Source organism: Myotis daubentonii, chromosome 11, assembly GCF_963259705.1.
Source record: "Myotis daubentonii chromosome 11, mMyoDau2.1, whole genome shotgun sequence".
NCBI classification, from domain to species: domain Eukaryota; kingdom Metazoa; phylum Chordata; class Mammalia; order Chiroptera; family Vespertilionidae; genus Myotis; species Myotis daubentonii.
Genome location: NC_081850.1, coordinates 66,587,779 through 66,608,364, shown reverse-complemented (window position 1 = coordinate 66,608,364; position 20,586 = coordinate 66,587,779). Strand labels below are relative to the sequence as shown.

The 20,586-nt window shown below is 52.9% G+C and overlaps 1 protein-coding gene across 7 annotated transcripts in view; it reads left to right on the top strand.

Annotated features, from left to right (window-relative positions):
• Nucleotides 1-20,586, top strand: part of DAB2IP (DAB2 interacting protein) — a 180,374-nt gene that overhangs the window by 105,049 nt on the left and 54,739 nt on the right. The gene's annotated exons all lie outside the window — the stretch shown is intronic.

Here is a 20,586-nt window from a genome sequence, read left to right as displayed (position 1 = left end):
CCCAGGAGTGTCTCCTGTTCCCTGTTTCCTTTTCCTGGGCAAGCCAGGAGCAGGGTGTGGAAATTCCAGGGGGAGGTGGCTTGTGGGCCCGCGGAGGAGGGGAGGGGAGGTAGTTGAGCCTGCCTGGAGTCACCGGGAGCTGAGCAGGCTTCAGCTCGCAAGGGCAAGCCATCCTGTGCCCGCCTGTAGGGGCACTGGGCAGGCACAGTCCCTCGGGGCCCAGGTCACACTCCTTGAGCCCTGCCAGCCCCACAGCTTTCCACTTGGGCACAGGTACAGTGATGGATTCCGGTGCCAGTTAGAACGTGTCCCTCCCTGCTCAGCTAGTGGAGGTGAAAGAATGGGCAGGCACCATTCAGCCCCACATCTCAGGCCGCCGGCATCTGCCTTAATAGGGCTGTGCCTTGTGTGTGATCAGCGAGTTGGCGGGTAGGGGAGGCACGGGAGGAATGAAAATGTGTTTCTGCTCCCCCTTAGTTCCAGCAAGGAAAGGAGTACAAGTTATAGCCCAACTCCTGCCCAAGGTTGAGTGACTTTAACTGACCCCTAGCATCTTTCCGGAGAGTCGCCCCAGTGGAATTACTAGACCTGTAATTTTTACCAGCCTCTTCCCAGGGCATCCTGCCGCTGCCTGCAGCTAGTTTCCTGCCCCGGCTGCCAAGCCTAACCCGAGGCAGGACCCTCAGCCTTTCTCTGATGGCCGTGGTGCCCCAGGGGACCAGGCGTGCCGTGCCAGGCAGATGCAGCCAGGCCAGAGCTCAGTGCTGGGTGCAGCCACTGCGTCTTTGAAAATCTCGCTTCCCATCTTTGTTATTGTCTCGGAGTCAGGCCACCGGGTTTGCTGCCTTCCTCCCTTCGCCGGGCTCCGCCTCCGGCTCTCTCCCCCAGGAACATGCCTTTCTCTGCGCTTTCCTTGGCGGGGGTCAGGAACCTCTGCACCCGCATGCGGGGGCTTGTGTACGTACCCCGTTTTGTGTGCATGTGTTGATTGTCGGGGAGCAGGAGAGACAGCAGGCAGTCCGGCCTCTGAGTGTGTCTGCCCTCCCGGGAACAGACAGCGTGCATGCCATGTTTACCTCCTTTCCGTGGAGAGCCTGCACCGAGAAGCTGGTGAACGCTTGGCCAGCAACCCTGGCTGGAGGTTGGGGCATGGCCGAGATGCCCTCGAGCAGGTCCTGCCCAGCTTGGCCTCAGGTCAGCATTGCCAAATGCTGGAGGGGCTTGGAGTTGGGGGTTGGGAGTGAATTTGTTTAAGCCCATCTCTAGAAATGGTGGTAAACGGTAGGGGTTGTAGCAGAATGGCAATGGCAGTGGTGTGGAATTGTCTTATTAATTTTCCATAAACAAAATCTGGCTTGGTGGCTTCTCTGGCACAGGAGATTTCCTACCGACGGGCAGAGAGACTGAGTTTGAAGTCTCTCTTCCCAGCCTTGGAGCTGAAATAGGCTTGGCTAGGACTGGGGTCTCCTGTTTTGCTGCTTTGGTTAGAAATAGACTCATTGGCTGCTGCTGGGATGGATGGGCAGATATTTCTCTGGGGCACCCCCTGGAGTCATCCTAGTTGGAGTTGAGTGAGTAAAACCGACTATGGCGACCCAACTCCTCCCGAAAAGCTCTTGGTCAAACCTGGGTGAGTGAGGTACCTCCCTGTACTCTGACTTGGTGTGGTTGTGCTGTTGAAGGCTGGGAGGGCAGAAAGGCTGCCTTTGGCTTGGTTTAGGAACAAGGAGGGGGTGGAATTCGGCTTCATGGGACCCCCACTGGGTTGCCACGCCTTCTGCTGGGGTGGTGGGGGGGAGGGTAAGTGCATAGATGCCAGTCTCCGGGATGTGAATGGGAAGAGGGTGGAGCTTCTAGGTGACAAGTGTGAGCTCTGGTCCCTGTGGTCTCCCCATGTAGACAGACAGCACAGGGCGCTTGGGGGCGGCCACTTGGGTTCTGACTTTGGATAAACCTGTCTGCTTTGTGGCTGTTGAAGTGGTTTTGTTGCATGCTGTCTGTGTGCTCTACAAACTGCTGTGTAGGGAAGGTTATTTTTGCACTGGAATTCTCTTACTTGGAGGATGGAAACCTCCCTGGGCTCCACGGGAAAGGAACCTGCCCCAGGTGTGGCGACACTGAGGCTGGCTGGTTGGGGGAGAGGGCTGATGTCTAATTATGAGGCTGGCATTAGGCCAGCCAGGGCTTGGTGGGCACACTTGGGTACTGGGGGTCCCTAGGGCTACAGGACAGGTTTGAACCTTTGTATTTAATCCCCTGAAGTGGCCTGGGGGAGGTTCCCAGCTGGTCTCCAAAATCCCTGGGCCCCTAGACTCTCATTTCTTCTTTGGAGATTTTGAAAATAAGCACCAAGGACAGGTAATCATTTCTCCTGGATAACTGAAATGAATGCTGCTCAGAGGCTTTCCAGGTGAAAGGTGTGCTGGCCAAAGCATTTTTGTTTTGCAGGCTGGAAATGTTGCCGCTTCATTTACAAGGCTATTTTAATGTGGGTAAAAGCGGTCCAGGATGTGGTGGTTCTGCCTTCCCAGAAGATAATTTCCAAGTCACTCGTTTATTTATTAATGTTCCTGAGAAGCTAGGAGGGTCAGCTGGCAATATTATGCTGTCTTCATCCCTTTTCTCCCTGACACGGTTTCTGGGTGACCCCCCCCCCCCCCCCATGCTGGGATTATGTCCTCTCTGGCTCTCTAACTATTCCCCTACACCTATAGTTTTTCTGCAGTGACTGTATTCCCCTTCCCATTCTTCCAGTGTAGAGCTTATCGAATAAACGTGGGCAGCCCAGGTGCAGGGATGCAAAGCTGCTGTGTGAGGAGTTAGAGATGGATTATCCCTCCCAGGAATTGAGTTCCCATACCTGAAAGTTATTAATGGTGGGATTCTAGGCAGTGTGAGGCTAGGAAGGGAGATACTGGAAGTTTCAGGTGAGGGCTTTCAGGGACCCTCAACTGGCCCTGAGCGGTAGGAATTGGTTCTGCCACTTGGGGTGAGGTAGTCCCTGGAGGGGAGAGGAAGCTTGATGAGGAGCAGGGAAAATGGAAGACAGGATCTGTTTTCCTGCATTAGTGTTGACAGTAGGTGCAGGAGGGGCTGGGCATCCAGGCCTGGTTTTTCTTGCCTGCCCGCCTTCCCCTACCATAGACTGTGCCTGTTCTTCTCTGCCTTCCCTTGGGTGACTGTGCAGTATAGACAGTTTCTAGGCATAATGGGAAGTATGTGACCTTTGGATTTGAAGCCAGGCTTTCCTGGAGCAAGTCACTTAACTTTTCTGGGTCTCAGTTTGCACATCTGTAAAATGGGCCTGATGGTAATGTTGGTGGAAACATTAATCTTAATATATTTAGCACATACTTAATAGGAATTGTCTGTCCTGTTCAGTGCTATTTCCTTTGCAACTAACACTGGGTTTGCACATTTCATTTAAGTATTTCTAAAATTTTAGTCAATAAGTAATAGCATGCAAAAGAGGCTAGACTAGCATGTTGCAGGCTTTCAATAAATGGTAGTTAATATTGGTTGGGAAAAGTCACCTCATCTTGGTAAGCCTCAGTTTTCTCATCAACAACATGGGAATAAAAACAAGTAATCCTGAGGTGTTATTTCAGGGTTCAAGGGAGATATCAGATGTTGCTGTCCCTTGTAAGGTGAAAAGGGCTGTAAAGAGGGTCATTATTACCTTGAACACAAGTAATAGAGTGACCTTTGTGCCTCTCTACACCTGGGGAAGCAAACCTCTTCTATGTGTGTTTTAAAAATCGGTTTTAAAAGTTACATTTTATGTTGGATCATACTTGTTTTTAATCATTTAGGCGTTTAGGTTATCTAGCTTTTATTAAAATTAATACTGGTATTTAAATCCTTGAATATTTATCTTTGTCTACTTCTTGATTGTTTCCTTAGGATAAAGTCTTAGAAATGGAATTATTAAGTCAAAGAATAGATAGAAATGCCTCCCACCGAAAGCCTATAATAATTTACACTCCCTTAATGATTTTTGAGAGTACTCGTGAGCACCTATGTCCTCACACCCTTAAAAACATTTTGGTGTCATCATTAAAACAATCTTTGTTATTTGAATAGGCAGGAAAAAAATGGTATTTCTTTGTTATTTCCATTTCTTTCCTTGCTAGTGATTGAATATTGTTTTCTGAGTTTAATGGCCAGAAGTGCTTTTCCTTTTGAGTCTTGTCTATTCCTGTCCTTTGCCTTCTGACAAGCCCCTGGCAGGATTCTTGGTTGCCTTGTATGGCCTCCCTCTGCTCTGAGAGGCCCCATGTAGGTGGATCTTTGTTAAATGGGCCTCTGCCTTCTGAGAGGTATGGCAGGGAATTCATTAATTATCTACAAGGAAGGCTCTCAGCTCTCTCTCCTCTCTCTCCTCCCCTTCCCCCTGCCTCTTCATAAGGGAATCGGATTTAATTCTTAATCCGATAATTATCATAAGGAGGCCTGGTGTATACTAGTACACAGCACTTGGAGAGGTCTTCCGCCCTACTGGGTAGTGGGCAGTGAAAGCACTGTTAGATTCAGGGAAACTGAGGTACACAGTCAAAGGCATGGAGGTGGGACTGGCACCGAAGCCGGGCCTTGCCTCGGGGTCCTGACCACCTGCAGTATTGTGCTTGGGGCCCCATGGGCACCTTGGCAGCAAGGCTGACTGGAGCCCCACACATGAGCAGGTGATTCTGAGCCTCGTCTCCAGAGAGGGAGGGGGAAGCCACAGAACACGGCTCGGACGTACAGAAGAACCAATTTATTTTTTGCCTTTTCATTTTTATCACCCTCCTTTTAGATCTGCAGCTCCCTCGTGTATCTTCCAGAGATCCGAGCCGGGCAATATTTTTAGGAACGGTGGAAATTAGCTAGTGAGAATGTGATCAGCCCTAGGCTCGCGTTTCAAAGACTAGAGAACCTTTCTTTGTGCTGGCATCTGTAGATATATATATGTCTGTGTGTGCACATTTGTGTATGTCTTGCAAGTGCACACCTGCCCTCATGAGTGTGTTGTGTACGCTATATGTAAATACCCTGTACATGCCTGTGCATTGGAAATGAGTAATGACATGTAAAATGTTTGGAATAGTGCTTGGCACTTCATGTTGGGTTGGACCATATGAAGTGGCTGTTTTTGTAGGTCAAATGTGGGCATATGGTTCAATCTAATAAGTGCTCAATAAGTGTTGACTAACATTATTGTTATGTGTCTGTTTATTCTGTGTACATGTGTGTATAGTATGTTCTGTGTTTGAGCTCTCACATGTGCATATCTGTGTGCAGTTTCTGTCTGGGTGTGTGGCTGCTGAGCTGGCCTGTTATGTGACAAACCGCCCACCTTCCTGGGGAGAACCTTCCAGGGCTCAGCATATACCTGGGCCATCAGGACAGCAGCCCTCTTGCTTCATTCCCTTCAGCCTTCAGGTGCCAGCAGAGCCCAGGCTGGGGTGTCAGGCCTGAGGGGTGCTGTGGGGCCCATCACATTCTCCCCAAGTAACTCTGCCTATTTCTAAGCCCCATGTCTGAGGACATGCAAATCGACTCTTTAATGGAATCCCTTTGCAAAATATTACTTGAAGCAGAAAGTTAATTACCAGGCTCTAATGAATGGCTATTTTAGAAGGCCACAGAAGAGATCCTAGGGAGACTGAAAAGGCAAGAAGGAAAACATCCAACTCCCCTCCGGAGTGCCCGGTGACTCCTTCCCAGGCGGCAGAGCACACTTGGCCTCTCCCTGCCTGAGCTGCCGCCCACTCCCTTGTGATTGGCTAAGGCGGAGTGAAAGGCTCCCTTTGCATGCAGACCCTCTGGTGTCCTCTGAGGAGTGGCCTGGGTGCATTCCCACCAGGGGGTGGGCTGTGTGAGTAGCTGTGGATTGCAAGCCTGGACGGAGGTGAGGCCGTACCGCCTTATCCGCACCCCCTCCCGGGCCTCTGAGGCCTCTGCAGCCAGGTGACACGCCCAAGACCTGGGCTGTGGGAAGGACAGTCACTGACCACTCTTCAGTAAAACCTACCCCTCTCCTACCCTTCCGGGGTACTTTGGGCTGCTGCCTACAGACCCCCTGTGCTCTCCCTCCGCCCCCACTGCCTGAGGCAGCATTTGGAAAGGCTAAATCTCTACCAGGGGCCAGCTCCCTCCTCCCGGTGCTCCCCCAGTGCTCAGTGTGGAGTCATCTGTGATCATGCCTGCCCACCCCCTCAGAGCACTGGCTGAAAGCTCAAGGAGATTATTGTGATAGAAATGATGTGCAAGTTTTTCCCTTCCTAGCTGGCGGTGGCCTGTGATCCCTCCCCTCTGAGGTAGAGGGCATCCTATCCTCTGTGGGCATGTGTGGGTATGAGCCTATGGCTGGGCACACAGCCATGGCGCCCCACCCAGTCTTGTCTACAGGCCTCACCGCCTGCCACCCGGCAAACACTTGTAAGAACCTTCCAGGTCCTTGTGGAAGCCACCACTTGTGCACCAGAGGTCCCCTCTGAGCAAGGCGGGTGGCGGGGTGAGGACCCAGGGGAAGGACAGGGAGATAGGATTCCCCACCAGCAAAGATCCCTGGCAGTCTGCCTGGGAATATCCTGGGCATTGGATGGGTGGGAGGAAGTGACCCCAAGGCTGGAGGTCAAGCCTGATTCTCGGGGTATGCCAAAAATAGGACCACCCTGTACCCCCACTTAGACCCGCTCAGGAAGCCTGCGAGCACCTGACTCCTAGGGTTGTCCCCTCAAAGATCTTCGCCAATGGCTGCGGCCTGGGTGGGCTGGTTACTGTGCTGCAGGAGGAGAGGAGCTAGAGGGCAGCCCAGGACCTCCTTAGACGTTCCCCCAAAGGTGCCCTGAGCAAGGCTTTGCCACCCTCACCCTCCTGCTGCCCTTCCCATGCTGCCACTTGTCCCTTGACTGCTACAGGCCAACCTAGAGCGAACAGAGTTCAGGGGTTGCAGGAACGAGGCTCCTGGGCCAGGCTCTATTCCGTGGCTTTGGAAAAGCCACCGAGTGTCAGTTTTCCCATCTCTCTAGTGGGGCCAGTGGGGCAGGAATTGGCCCAGCTAGATGCTCTGTGGGGTGAGTTACTCCTGTCGCAATGATCCCCACCTCCCTCTTCTAATGGGCAGCCCCCATGGGAGAGGCCCCCCCCCCTACTTCCAGCTGGCTCTGACTACCACCCAGTTAACCCTTGGACCTGCCCTGTTGCCCTGACTTTTCTTGCATCCTCTGGACCCTCATTGGTAGGCCAGACATGATTATGAAAGAGAGCAGTGGGCAGAGCTATAGACGCACGCTGGTAGCTCAGGCCCTGATTTAATGCGACGGTGTCGTGGCGGGGGTTTCATATGAGGGCAGTGAATTAGTGCGGCGGCTCCCTGTGCCCACTGACTAAGGGGAAGTTAATTTCATGCTCTGTCTTTTTGACATTCGTAATCAAAGCAGTGTATTGCAGCTGCAGACTGTTAGCACGTGAAGGATGTGCAGGCCTTAACAATTTCTGTTTCCAGTGAAGGGGATTGATTAATAGATTGTTCACAGCCCCGCCCACTCTGTTCCTGTTCCCTTCCTGCCTTCTTTCCCCCTCTCCAACTTCCCCAGATCTCATCAGGACACCCAGCCCCAGGCTTGACTGACTACACTCTTGTCTTGGAAGCAGAGGAGCTGGCCTCTGAGTTGGACTGACCAGCCAGCCCAGCCCAGTAGGACTGACCCTTCATCCTCACAAACCAGTATGAAAAGAGATTGCCTGGGACACCTGATAAAATGCAGATTCTTAGGCCCCACCCAGACCTTCTGAATTAGAGTCTGGTGGAGTAATTGAGTTTCCCCGCAGTTTGAGAACTGTTGCCCTAAGTTTATTTCTTTTGCAGAGGGGCAGGAACTGTGCCCTAGTTGTGGGCCAGTGACTTGCCTAGGAACTGCCCACGCTGTGTTCTTAATGACTCCTTATGGTGAGAGGGGTTTTTGTTTCCCACTTCACAAACATAGAAACAAAAACTCCAAGAGGGGGAACGTAACTGGTCCCGAATCGCATTGGGGGACCCATGTCCAGGCAGTCCATTCCCTGGTTGGTGCCCCGCATACCCCCGTTAGCATGAAGACCCTTCCTTTTTATGGTTGTGGTGCCTTCTTTCAAAAGTCTTTTTTAAAATTTATTGGGGTGACATTGGTTAATAAGATTGTATAAGTTTCAGCTGTTCATTATTATGATACGTGATCTGTATATTGCATTGTGTGCCCACAACCCAAAGTCAGTTCATCTCTGTCACCATATATTTGGCCCCCTTTACCCTTAACTCCCCCCACCCCCTTCCCTCTGGTGACCACCATATTGTTGTCTAGATCTATGAGTTTTTTGTTTGCTTGTTTTTCTTGTTTCTTCATTTGTTGTTTTCAGTCCCACATATGAGTGAAATCATATGGTTTTTAACTTTTTCTGACTGACTTTTTTCACTTAGCATGATCTTCTCAAGGTCCATCCATGTTGTGGCAAAAGGCAGTATTTCATCTTCTGGCTGAGTAGTATTCCATAGTATGTATGCATCGCATCCTCTTTTCCCAGTCATCTATCGAGGGACACTTCAGTTGTTTCCATGTCTTGGCCACTGTGAATAATGCTGCAATGAACATAGGTGTGCATATATGTTTGTGAATAAATGTTTTCTAATTTTTTCACGTAGATACCCAGAAGAGGGGTTGCTAGGTCAAATGATAGCTCTATTCTTAATATTTTGAGGACCCTCCATACTGATTTCCGTGGTGGCTGTGCCAGTCTGCATTCCCAGCAGCAGTGAATGGGTGTGGTGCCTCTTGAAATCAACCTTCCCCATCCTAGAGGAGTGGCCAGGAGCCCCTGTTGTGCTCGCACAGGAAGGAGGAGCCCGGGGTCTCCCAAGTACGCTTGCATTTTATAGGGAGGTGGAGAGGCTCAGAGAGGTGAAGAGCAGATCTAGAGTTGGAACTTTACTGCTAACGTCATGTCCAGTGCTTGCCCACCTGTGCCAACAAGGCTCACTCTTCTTGCTGTCTCCCTGGTTACAGGTGAGGAAACTGAGGTGCAGAGAGGTGGAGTCACTTACCAGGAAGGAGAGAGTGACAGTATGGTTGTTCAAGCCCAAGTCCACTGAGTGAAAGCTCGGGGAACAGGACTAGCCAACATGTCAGGGCTGGACCCGGTGCCCTTGACCCCCACCTGGACAGTGGCCGGCTGCGAGAGGCTAGGTCAGGTGGGGTGGGCTGCTGAGGGTTTGGGGAGGAGGGTGTCGGGAGGAGAGGAGGAGTCTGGGCCGTGGGGCGTGGAACTAGAATTTGAACTCATGACTGCCTCACTCAAAGCCCTACTCCCCAACACTGCTGCTTGCTGAGGAGATGTGTCAGTCACTCAGAGCCAGTCCAAGGCCCCACTCCACCTACTGCTTCTCTCTGAGCCTCAGTTTCCCCATCTCAACAAAGCACAAACCCAAGACTAATACGTTGGGAGCCAGCATTCTGGGATTTCTTGAAGGAAAGCAGCTAGCCCAGGGTGCATTCAGTCTTGCCGAGGCTTTGCTGCACCACCTTCAGGTCATGAGGCCCCAGGGCTATTGTAGAATGGAGGGGTGGCAGCAGCGTGGGACACAGTGTTTTCCATCTTTGCACTCATCACACGGCCAGCCAGCTGCTCTTGGTGCTGTGAGGACCCCCCAGTGCTCTGGAGTGGCCACTCATGATGGGCCAGCTTCCATGCGCAGCGCCTTGTTCATTCTCTCATTTCGTCATTTTCTCATTTCGTCCTTACAACAGCACTAGGAGGATAGAGACTGTTACTGCCCTCGTTTGACAGAGAAGATTGAGGCAAGACCCAGACTGCACAATGGGCCCATCATACAGCGCGGAGGTAGCCAAGCTGGGGCTCAAACCCAGGTGGTCTGGCTTATTATAGAAAAGCCCACCATCAACCACACATCTGTTCAGATGCCCCGTTTACAGACGACCTGCTCCGTCAATAATAACATCAGTGAACTCCCTGCCACATCGACAGTGTCTCCTATGTGCCCAGCATCGTGTGTTGTATGCATGTCATCTCTGATCCTTCTGGCTGCTCTCACAGGTGACGAAACTGGCCTGGGAGAAGTGAAATCACTTATTGGGGATTGCCCTCAGGATGAATTTAGAATCTCAGTCTCTATGGGCCCAGGGCCAGGGCTTCTCTAGTGGAATAGCTAACAGGATGAGCACACCCTGTGGGCCAAGCCTGCTCTCAGCCCATCCCTGGGAGGAACTCACATCATCCTCACAAAAGCCTGTGTGATACCCACTGTGGTCATCCCTGGGTTACAGCCAGAAAGGAGGTGCATAGCTGGAATGGTAGACCTAGGATTCGAACCCAAGTAGTCTGGCTCCCAAGCCTGTGCTCTTAACTACTGCCCGGTGCTGCCCTCTCCCTGTTGTACAGATGAGGAAACTGAGGTCCAATAAGTGAAAGCCACTTGCCCTGCGTCAGACAGCAGGTGAGTGGCAGAGATGGGATTTGTACCTAAATCTTTCCAGAGTGCTTATGTCTCCCACCTGAGAGAGCATAACAGCTGTCAGTGGGGTGGAGGAATGTCCCCGGCCACCCATCGCGCTGCAGGGCTCCTGTTGCTGAAGTCCCGGTGGTAGAGGTGGCAGCACAGGCAGGCCTTTCTCCCAGCCTCAGTGGGTGGGACCCCCCAGGATGCAATTTGTAATTCATCAGTGATTATAAGTGTCTTTCTCTGCGGGCTGCCCCAGGGTCCTGGGCCCCACATCTCTTTTCTTCTCGGCAGAGTTGACGAGCTGTGCTGCATTTGAATCTATTGATTTATGATGCCTGGTGAGGTGGGGCAGGTGGAAGAGGTCATGGGTAGGTTACACTGGTTTTGCATAGCACCTCCCCTTCCTCTCCAGGTCAGCTTGTAGAGGACACTTTCATCATTGCCCAGGAGGGTAAAGAGAAAGCAGTGATGGGGGCAGGCAGGCATTCCCCCAACCAGCCCAGCCCTTGTCTGGACCTGACCTGGGGAGGATGGGAGAGTCTGGTGCTGAGACCTCCAGCAAGACTGGCTGAGGGCCACTGATCATGCCGCCAGGCTCCCTGTTGACACACCGGCTGTGGACCTGAGATGGTGCTGGGCATAGGCGTAACTGTTCGGCCTCAGGGAGGGCGCTAGAGGTAGGTGTGGGGCAGTGGTCATGCTGAGGCCGGGTATTCGGGCCTGCCCACGGTGGCCTTGTCCAGTTGTCCGAGGCATGTGAAGTCCACATGTTTGGCCGTCTATGAGAGTAGTGAAAACCTGCTCCAAGGGAGTTCAGATCAAGGGATAATGGAGCTGACAGGGGCTTTAGTGAGCAGTCTGCCCAAAGGTTCTCAAACTCGGTTCCTGGAGGCGACACTAGGCGTTTTCCTCCACAGGTGTGGGAGCATCCTCACTCTAGAAACTCACTCTTAGGATCCAGGACATTGAAGGCCCTGAGGGGTCCTGCAGTCTCACCTCGGTTAGTCCTGGGCCTTCTGTTCCCGCACCCTTACTCTCACCCAGGAGCGGCTGGCAGCATCTGCTGAGCAGTGATGTTCTGCCAAACATTCTTTGATAAACACTAATTTGAAGTGTTACCTCTCCTTAGAAGTGGGTTCCTTAGGAGGGAACTTTGGAAGTATTCCATGCCTTCAGGACCCACAGGAGTAAGTCTTGAGGGATGGCATTGCTGGCCCAGAAGCAGCTACTGGGATGTGTTTTTCTGGAATAAGGCATCCCCAGGTCCTCAGAACCCTTCCTCAAAGCAGCTACCAGCTCTCCTGTGTGTGGGGTGGGGCCTGGCTTCTGTGGGCCCAGAGCCTGGAGGGGTTTATTTCCCCTTTTGTGGGCCGGGTGCTCCCTCCTGGCACCCAACTGCTTGGGCTCTGGGCATCTCCATCCCCCACTGGACTCCTGTGGAAGACAGCAATCGGGCAGAGGCTGCCCACTGATTTGCATAATTGCACTGTCCCCTGAATAATTAATAAAGCTCTGTCCTTGCTGGGAGCAATGTCTGCACCGTGATGGGTGCGTTTGCCAGTGCTCTTCCAGGGAGCTGATGGTTCCCGGACTCCTCGGCCTTTCCTGGCATGAGCACCCCAGAGAGAAGAGAGGGCACTGGATTGGAGGGGGTGTGTCCATGTCACTCATACTGGGAGGGGCTGGCAGTACAGACTTCTTTCTCCAGGACCCACAAATGGGTCTGGAGCACACAGATGACTTGGGATTCTATTCTTCCGCTTTGTGTGGTTGGTCCCACAAGCTCTTCCCTGAAGTGTGATCAATTGTGTGGAGACTTGGCGTCCTTTTTGGTTAGCCTGGGGAGGCACTGCTGACCCAGCAGGTAAGGGCAGTGATGGGCGTTTTCAGGCAAAGGCAGGGGAAGGGAGGCATTTCAGTTCGAGGCCTTTCTTCAATCCCTTCAAGTTTTTGCCTTGGTAAGATCGGGGTAGCCGGGAATGACTCCTATTCGAGGTTTCTAAGTCCTTTTTTTTATGTCGCTTATGTTGTTGAAGGGAATTTTCTCTCTGGGCTAAGGGATGTTGAGGGCTGGCTGTACTCCTGACATGTAGTTGACATTGGGAGAGGTCCTATAGTCTTTTCAAGCCAGGGGTGTACTTGAAAGGCCTTGCTGGGGTGGAGGAATGTCCCCGGCTGCCCATAGCCACCCATAGCGCTGACGGGCATCTAGGGGACAGCCTTCACTACCTCCCCTGGTCACTGTTCAAAGTGCCCATAGGACTGTTCCTCAAACTGAGTTCCACATTCTTGCAGACGTTAATGGGTGGGTGCTTGGGATAAGAGGATTCCATAGTCCAAACAGGTGAGGGAAGCAACCAATGAACCAAAACAAGTTAAGTCTCTTCAATGCTTGACTCCTAGGAGCCTTTAATGTTAGTGTGCATCTGGGTGTATAGGAGGATATACAGGATGCTCTGCTTTCCATCCACACAGACTGTCCAGCGTCTGCTTGCACATCTCCTGAGATGGCGAGGTGCCCAGGCCATTGCTTGACACTGCCCACCCTTGGAAACCCACTTCTTTGTTGAGTTTCTCTAGCCAGCATTTATGTGGCACTTTATCATTTACCATTTGGCCCTCCTACCAATTGGGGAGGTGGCAGGGCAGGCATCATCCATTTTATAGATAAACGGAGGCTCAGAGAGGGTAATTATCTCACCCAAAGACACATAGATGGTGGTAGAGTTGGCAGTTAAACCAATGTCTGCTAGATGGATCTTCACCTCTTGCCTTTGGCCACCAAAAAACCATTTATTCCTTGTCCAGCTGGTGTGGCTCAGTGGTTGAGCATCAACTTACGAACCAAGAAGTCACGGTTTGATTCCCGGTTGGGGCACGTGCCAGGGGCATGTGGGGCATGCAGGAGGTGGCCAACAGATGACTCTCTCTCATCATTGATGTTTCTATCTTCCTCTCCCTCTCTGAAATCAATTAAAAATATATATTAAAAGAAGAAGAAACCATTTACTCTCTGGGTAAAGGTCAGTATGTTGGCTGGCCTTGGTCCTGAGGACTTTGGGGACCTGTTGCTCCTATAGCTCCCATCCCATCTATAGCATGAGATAATAATATCTCAGCTGCAAGGCCTGCTTTCAGAGCCATACCCAGATAATGGGCATAAAACTCTCAGATGTCATGTTCATCAAACCATTCTTGACTCACGCATTTCTTCTGCCCTCTCTTTTCATAGGGTGGGTAGGCTCTTGTCTGTGGGGAGGAGGAGGGCAGGGGTGTCCAGCTGCAGGCCTTTCTGAGAGCCATGCCCAGGCCTGGTGGATGGCCAAGGACAGCCTGTTTACAGAAGGTAGACTCAGAGGTTGCACTTAGGCTGAGGGGTAACTTCAGGACCTCAACCAACTGTGTTATGTCCCAGGAGTCTCCTTGGGTCACATCATCAAAGGGACCGACTGCATTGCCCCCAAGTGACATATTTACCTTGGTCCCTAATGAACAGAATTCTTCTGTTGACCATGGATCTTCTGTTGACCCTAATTTCCTTTGTGATCTGGGCCAGTCACCTAATCTCTGAACCTTTGTCTCCTCATCTTTAAAATGGGTGTGATACAAAGACCTTGTATGCATATATGCATAACCCATGGACACAGACAATAGGGTAGTGAAGGCCTGGGGCGCAGGGCTGGAAGGACAGGGCAGGCTGGAGGGGGTTAGTGGGGGGAAAACGGGGACTTAATACTTTCAACAATAAAGATTAAAAAAACAAAAACAAATGGGTATGACAATGGTGTTGGCGTCTTAGGGCTCTGAGGTCACATGGGATCGTATATGTCACATGATGATTTTATCATATCTCATGTGCGCGCACACACTCTCACATTTGCACATATCATGCTTTTGAGCTTCTGTTTGAGACCCCAGAATCCTGCCAGCACATCTGGCTGAGCCCTCACAGGGTCCACCCCATCATGTAGCAGGAGACAGCTCAAGACAGACATGAAAGATGTTTGTGCGGACATTTCTCCCACTTAGAAAATCGATACTCTGTGGTCTGCCTAATTGCTCTGTTGCTGCTAAATGAGTCATTATGGAGGGAAAATAGCAAATGCATTGTGAGATTAATGGGAGAAAATAGTTGGCAAATGACTTGCTTCTAAAACTCCAAGAAGGTGTGACTATGAGAAATCTGGAGAGCCACGTGCGGCCGAGTCCCAGGAAGCAGCTACTGGCGTTGAGAGGCTCCAGAGGTGCGGAAGGTCTGGGGGGGCCCTTTCTGGGCACTGACTTGAATGTTGAAGGGGCTGGAAGTGGGAGTTCCTAAGCGGTCAAGTTTGGAGCCAGCGATGGGACAGGGAGCTCAATGACCTACTCCTGAGGAGATGGCCCACTCTCTGCCAGGCACGATGCCAGTGTGGAGGGTGCAGTGTTGAGCAGAACCAGCCTGCCCCTCCTTTGAGGAGGAGACAGGCTGGAATGAATCATCCCACAGGTAGATTGCAGTTGAGGCACGTGTCCTGAAGGCACTGAGAGCCCAGAACTGGAGGGTTTGATGTGTGGGGGTGGTGGGGACAGCTTCCTGGAGGAAAAGAGGAAAGAGCTGAGCTCTCAGGGAAGAGCCTTCTAGGCAGTTGGAGGGGCTTGTGCAGACCCACTGGGTCTGGGAGTGAGGGGCTGAAGGTCCCTGTGATCTTAACCGTACAGCAATCCTGAGAAGTAGCTACTTCCTCACTTTCCAGGTGAGGAAGCCCAAGCTGAAGTTGGTTAAAAGACTTGCCCAAGATCATGTAGCCCTTATATGGCAGAGTCTGGATTTGAACCCAGGTCCGTGGAGCTCCAAGCTGAGGTGCATGCCCACCTGCATGAGGGAACTGGCCTTGGCACCTGCTGCCCTGCGGGAGTCTCTACAGCCAGTGTCAGGGACCTCACTCCTGTAGGTCTGGGCTCCGCAGAGGGCTGCCTAAGACTCTCCTAATCTGGGGAGGCATAGGGTGAAGCGGGTGCTGCCAACCCAAAGCCAGGCCTCTCTGCCTTGTTGGGATTTTGCTTCCTCTTCAAGGCAACAAAACTTGGGTAATTTTCTGATGATCAAAACACATGTTGACTAATGACCCCTCTTTGAAAAAGCTCTGTTAATAGCATCCGTCTCCGATGAAGTGGGTTGATTTATTCCCTGCCATTCTTCCCAGCAGGCCTGTCATCTGGGGCCTACGGCCTGCCTGCAGAGGTGGGCGAGGTGGTCAGCTGAAGGTGCTTAGAGACCTGTGGACTTCCAAGGGTTTTAGGAAGCTCAGCAGCAGATGGGAGCCACCAAGCATTCCTGTGGGCACTGGGAAGGAGGCATTGGGGCATCAGAGGTCATCCGATCTGTCTTGGTTCTTGGATTTAGCTGAGCGTCATGGTGCCATGGCAACCTGGCAGAAGGAATCCAGAGCCCTACCCAGGAGTCCAATTCTCAGGTCTAGGGGTGGCCCCAGAGCCTGTGCTCATGACAAGCCCCTGGCTGATTCTGAGACCCACTCACGCATTGAGACCTCCAGCTAGCAGTTCTGGATACCCCCTCTCTGGAAGGATCCCATGCCTCCTGGGGGTGGGGGTGGGGGTGCCGGGTTATCAGGCTGCAGAGTAACCTTGGGACTGGGTATACCATTGCCTGCTCCAGCCTGGGACTCCAGGCCTGACCCTGCCTCGTGGGACACTGGTAGGGCAGAGCCAGGTGGGCAGCTGAGTTCCAGACAAGGCAGGAACTGGGCCTGGGGTACTTTGCTACTGCTGTTGGCTGAGAGCCAGTTTCAGCCCAAACTCAAATCTGATTGGCTCTGCCCGGCCCCCTGGTGAGAGGCTGAGTGTTTATTTGGTCTGGTTGAAGAGCCCTTGCTGAGGGCCCTTTGTCCTGCTCAGATTTCACTTCCAAAAGAAATCTGCTTAGTTCTTCAGATAAACAGCAGGGCATCCCCTGTGGGGTTCCAGAGAGATCTGGGCTGGCCCTGGCCCTGAAGGTATAGAGGGTCCAGCCCTGCCCCAGCACTTCTGAGGCTCCCAGAGGGGGACATGGTGGTTCCCTGGAGTTGGTGCCCCGAGGTCAGCTTTCTGGTCTAGTTCCTGCTCCTCCAGGAGCCAGTTCCTCCTTCAGAGAGAAAGCCAGGCATGCCAGACCCACTCACAGCTCTGACACCAGCCACCACAACAGCTCTGGCTCTGGGTACCAAATCATGGGTCTCCCCATAGGCAGTCCTTGTCCCCCCGTGGCGGCAGGCTCGGGCCACATGACATATGAGTCCAGGCCTATGTGAGGCAGAAGGAGCCGGGCCGAGGCTTATCCCACACTCTTTCCTCCCCCTGGGCTGTGGATGAATTCCAGAGTCTCACTTCCCTCAGTTTCTACCCCAACATGCCCCCCTGGGACCTGCTTGTTTTCACAGGTGCTCTGTTGTTCACAGGTAGACAGCGGGCTGTCCCCTTAGCTTGGTTCCGTGCCTTCCATTGGTCTTTGACCAACCTGGGCAACCTGGGCTGCTCACCAGAAAGCCTGGTGGTTGGTCGCCATCCGTTTCTGATTTGTCTTTCCTGTTTTCTCCCCCTCCCAGGTCAAGGCGGCTGCTTAGCTCTGGTCATGTTCCTTCGGTAACATGTAGTAACATGTAGCCTCTGACTGTTAGCAGTGTGTGGGACTCTTGCCTCCTTTGCCCCCAGCTACCAGGAAGAGTTTCAGTGAAGACTGCCCTGTGCACACGTGGTTTAGGAACTCTCAGACAGTCCACGGCCTCTCCAAAGCCGGGCAGCCCCCCACTCTGTCCTTCCACCCTGGAGAAGCACCCTGCAGCGTAGGTTCACTCCCAGGCAATGCCACAGCTTTTCACGGCAGGGACTGCCGGTCTCTTTAGTGGCTTGGGGGACAAGGTCCTCCCTTGCGTGATGGTACTTGGGGCAAACAGAATTCTGGACCCCAAGAGGCTACTTGCAAAGGGTTGGCTTGCTGCGTTTGCTGACTCTTAGGGCAGGTTCAGACAGGATGGCGATACCCTATGGTCTTTTTGTCTGGTCACGTCTGAAGCCACTCTGCACAGTGGAAACACATTTCTAAATGAGAGGACACACTGCATCCTATCTAGTGCAGCTGTACAGAAAACTACTTAATGGGCCTGCTGAAGCTACCCCTGTGCCTGGAGTCCCCATCAGGGCCCCTGCAAATCTGGCCTTGGGTAGGTTCACTTAATGTTTCACACATGTTTATTACAGTGTCAGTCATTTGCCTTAATATGTTTCAAAGGGGCCGACATACACCTTAGCAATACCCAGGGCTCTCTGAACTAACATCACCCTCTGCCTGGAGTTGTTCTAGCTGCTGTCTGACCCCGCCCTGTGGCAGCCAGGTGCTGGGCACTGAGAGGAGGCCTGGGTGAGAGTCCCATCAGGGTCCTGCCTTTCTTGGATCATTCTCGTCCTAGCCCCACCCACCCTCCATCACTCTTCTCTCCTCTCCCCTTCTAGTCCCATGGCTGCTTGTGCTGCAGGTCCGGGCCCCTCCTTGGAGGGGCAGGTACCACTCAGGAGTGAGCATCCTGAGCCTGGGTTGTTGGAACTCCTGGCCCAGAAGCCTCAAGCCCCCAGCCATGGTCCCTGTTAGACACTTGTTTTCACCATGTGAGGCAGGCCCCTGCTTTCTGTCTTGACGGCCTTTTGTGCCAGTGGCCCCACTACCAGGCCCCTGGCATTTTGTGTTGAGGTTTTGGAAGGGCCAGGCGCTCACCCCCGAGCTGGTCGCCCAGACAGAGCAGCCAGTTCTCAATCACTCTGCCTGTGAAGGCAGAATCGCTGGGCTGCCCTGGCAACAGCTCCGCACCAGCCTGTCGGTGTGGCCGCTGACAGCCGTGGCTCCTGACTGGCTACAGCGCCTCCAGCTCCCTCCCCTGCTCGCTCACTCATTACCAGCAGCTTCCTGCATCCTTCAGGCAGAGTGTGCAAAGGAAGTGCAGGGCTGGGGTCCTTGGACTCTTCTTGGCTTGCACACTCCGTGCGTGGGTGGGGTCACCCTCACAGGATTTCATCAATAACATCGGCCTGGCTTGGGTGCCATTCAAGATCAGGCTGCAAGGAAAACGGAGCCTGGCTTCCAAGGTCTTAATGAGTCTCTCGGGAGCCCCCAGACTCTCAACCTCACTGCCTCCCCACTCTCCTGAGCCGCCATGCCCTCCTCATCCCCTGTTTACTCACACAGATGCAGCCAGCATGCCCGGTTCAAATCCCAGCTCTGTGACTTGGGGGAACTTGCTTAACTCTGTAAAAGGGGGATGACAGCAATTCCTATCTGAAGGGCTGAGGAGAGGAAGAGATGAGATTTGTAGCTGAGCTTAGCAGAGTGCCTTGAGACAGGTGCAGTGGCGCCTCAGCTGTGTGAGCGTGACTGTGCCGTAGATTCCCTGTCTCATTGTGTTCCCTGTCTGAATGCCCCTTCTCTTCCTCCCGCTCTTCCTACTTTCATCCTGTCTTTCAAGTCCTAGCTCCTGCTTGAAGCCTGTCCCGATCCCACCTCATCCCGGATAGACTTCCCTTTGCTCTGCATTTTCTGTGCTTTATTATGGGGTCTGCTCCCCATAGCAAGTGAGGCGGCCTCAGGGCACTTGGTGGGATCTCTTGAGCTGTACTGGTCTTGCTGGCTTGCTGTCCTGGGTAGAACAAGGCAGTGTCTGGCACCTTCCCAGTCCTCCAGAATCTCGGTGAACCTGGAAATTCCCCACGCCCCCCCCCCCAATAGATCACGTGACCGAGCTCATTCATAGGGCTTTAGAATGAGAAGTCATTCACAGGAGAGAAGCTGAGGCCAAGCGTGAGGAAGTGGGCATGAAGATGCGCACTTCCTTCGTGCCAGGCGCTGTCTTTTTTTGAGGATATTTTTTCCATCGCTTTTCAGACAGCGCAGAAAGGAGGGAGGGAAGGGTAGAGAAAGGGAGAGAGAGAGAAAACACATTGATGTGAGAGATACATCAACTGGTTGCCTCCCGCACGGGCCCCAACTGGCACAGGGAGTGAATCCACAGGGCCTAGGTACATGTCCTTGACCGGGAATCGAACCCACTCCTCTCAGTGCGCTGCCCTGCACTCTAACCACTTAGTAACACCAGCCAGAGTGATGCTTTATCTCTTAAAAGCTCACTGTTCCCCAAGTAGGTGTGCAGGTCACTAACAGTGTATATAAAAGACGTGGCAAGGGGTCTGGCCACACAGGTGCGGTGTCACTGCCAGTTCCCCAGCACTCATGTCCAGATGCACACAGCCCAGATGTGTGTATGCACATGGCGCCTTCACAGAACTGGGTTGCTCACCATGGCTGACAACTCTCTTTAAATGAGGCTGATGGGAAATGGGTGGAGTGGCAGGCACCTTCAGCTGGGCTGCCCCAACTCTGACCTCTGTAGCCCGGCAGCCAAGGGGTGGGACTCTTGTACGGCGTGGGTCCCTTTTCCCACCTTGTAGAGCCCAGGGTATGCTGTGGGCCTCACAGCATTCGTATCCTTACTTCCTGGCAGCGCTCACAGTATGACATTGAACGGTAGACCTCCTGTGCACAGGGCCCAGGCCTTCATTCTGGGCCTCTGGCCCCTTCCATGCAGCCTGGTTCAGCACAAGGACCCAAAAAACGTTTGCACCATAAGGGATACAGTGAGCCCCAACTATGCAGGTGCGGGTGCGACGCCAAAGGCGGGAGTAATTAACTTTGGTGACACTTCACGACTAACTGCCTTGCAGTTCCTTTAGGAGGTTGAATGTCTCAGGTCAGGTGTTTATTTCCCTGTTTGGAAACAGAGGCTCAGAGAGAGGAGGCAAGTAGCCTGAGGTCACATCACCAGCGGGGAGGGGCAGAGCCAGGCCAAGCCCATCTCCCAGCCAATCCTCCTAGCAGGTTCCTGCTCTAGGCTGTCGGCTATTCCTTCTTCTCCGACCAGCCTTTACCAAGCACCCTCACTGAGAACCAGAGTGACACTCCCAGGCCCAGGAGGCCAGGCCCATGGAGACCCGTATCCCAGGAAGCAGGGTCCCTGGGGCTCGTCTTGTTACTCCACCCCAGCAGGGGCAGGGGGGGCCTCCTCTGACACTGCCCTGCTGAGGAACTGGCT